We start from the raw sequence: 2,224 nt of genomic DNA, 5'->3' as shown, positions 1-2,224 counted from the left end.
GGAGACACTGGGGCGCATAAATTACAGGAGATGCTGGGGGCATACAGCGTTTTGCGAACGTATTCGCCCCCCTTGAATTTTTCAACCTTTTCCCACATTTCAGACTTCAAACATAAAGATAAAATATTTAATGTTATGGGGAAGAATCAACAACAAGTGGGACACAATTGTGAATTTGAATGAAATTTATTGCTTATTTTAAACTTTTGTAAAAAAGATTAAACTGAAAACTGGGGCGTGCAATATTATTTGGCCCCTTTACTTTCAGTTATGTTATATATTTGAACAAAATACACATCTCAATCATTTTCTAAATCTCAACAGGACCACTCCATAGTAGCATAAAGAACCAGAGAGAGCAGGAGCTTTTGCAGGCACAATACAGAATTTTATTAATACAAAAAATCACAAAAAAAATCACAAAAACATATATTATAAATTGGACATACAGATTAAAAGTGCTATAGAGGGGTAAACACCCAGAGATAAGTGGGACAGAGAAGCACGCTCATAAGATTATCAGAAACATGGGTATATAGGTCAGGCTCTAATAAATAGATTCTAAAGTGCAGAGATATATCAAGCCTTCAGTCAATCGCTTACCCATTGTTACAAGAGCGTCTCTAATGCGTCCCACAAATAAAAGAAACCCATCCAACGCGCGTTTCGCGTCACACATCTCAGCTTCCTCAGGGCGGGTTAACTCACAGTCCCAAAACAGGATCTTATATCCGATATGAAATGATTTTATTGGATTACTCACAAGTCAGTCTAGAAGAACGCTATTGCGGCGCTTGCGCATCGCATGTAAGGCAACCACTTCTTCTCCGTCCGGCAATGAGCAGAGAGGAGGTACCCGGAAGTTCAGGTAACCAAGGACTCACGTGCGTCACTAACCTCATCGCATATCCGCCGGGTGGGTCAGAGGGACGCGCCACAGATGCGAAGAGCATGCGCACAGCGTGATGATCCAGACAGAAAAGTGCAACGTGGATAAACATCCAAGAAGTAACGCTAGTGCATCGCCATTCACCATGCATATAACTCTGATAGGGTGACAACATACAAAATGTGGCAAGAATATGCATAGCGGAATAATCAGACATAACAAGATCAAATAACACCACAACTTAAGAACAGGGGAATAGAACATATGATACCGGAGGGAAAATTTATCCAAGACATCACTAAATATAAATGCAGTGAATTAAACATAATTATCGATTGTCATAGTGAAGGTGTCTGGTTCTCCTCCAAGTATACAGACTTTATTCATAGATGGTAGTCACATATGTCTATATTCCCCATATTTTCCATCACTTTTCCATAGCTGGACCATATTACGAATCCTAAAGGCTGCTTTACACGGTACGACCGATTGTGCAATTTCACAATCGATCGTACCCGCCCCCGTCCTTTTTGCGTCACGGGGAAATCGCTGCCCGTGTCGCACAAAGTCAGTAACCCGCGTCACACGTACTTACCTCTCGTGTGACATCGCTGTGGGCGGCGAACGTCCACTTCCTGGAGTGGGAGGGACGTTCGGCGTCACAGCGACGTCACACGGCCGCCGGCCAATGAAAGCGGAGGGGCGGAGATGAGCGGGACGCAGGTGAGCTGCTGTTCATCGTTCCCGGGGTGTCACACGGAGAGGCGTGTGCTACCCCGGAAATGATGAACTACTAAACTAAACGATATTATGGAACCTAGCGAGCAGTACACGACTCACGATTTGTGAGCGATACTGCGTCGCTAGGAGGTGTCACACAGGCCGACATCGCCAGCGATGCCGGATGTGCGTCACAAAAAACGTGACCCCGACGATCTATCGCACGATAGATTGTCTGGTGTAAAGCAGCCTTAAGAGTTGGGATTGAGAGTACAGGTTTTAGATTAGTGAACAAAATATAGCACAAATTAAATATAGCACAATTTAAAAAAAGCTAAAAACTGGCAAAAGCATATCAATATGGCTTATAAACACGCCATAAAGAGAATGGGAGTAGAGAAAAAGAGGAACATCATAAGGATATCATAAAAAAGGCGCAAAATTTGCCGCTTCATTCAGGCCCATAGGGGCAACGGTGTTCAACATGATAATCTATATCATTTCTTTCTGGGCCAGAATATTTTTGACATTGCCACCTCTTATCCCAAGATGAATCACATCTATCCCTCTAGCCATAAATGTCTTTGGATTGCAGGAATGAAATTGCCTGAAATG

Source organism: Anomaloglossus baeobatrachus, chromosome 1, assembly GCF_048569485.1.
Source record: "Anomaloglossus baeobatrachus isolate aAnoBae1 chromosome 1, aAnoBae1.hap1, whole genome shotgun sequence".
Lineage (NCBI taxonomy): Eukaryota > Metazoa > Chordata > Amphibia > Anura > Aromobatidae > Anomaloglossus > Anomaloglossus baeobatrachus.
Note: the sequence above shows the minus strand (reverse complement) of the source record.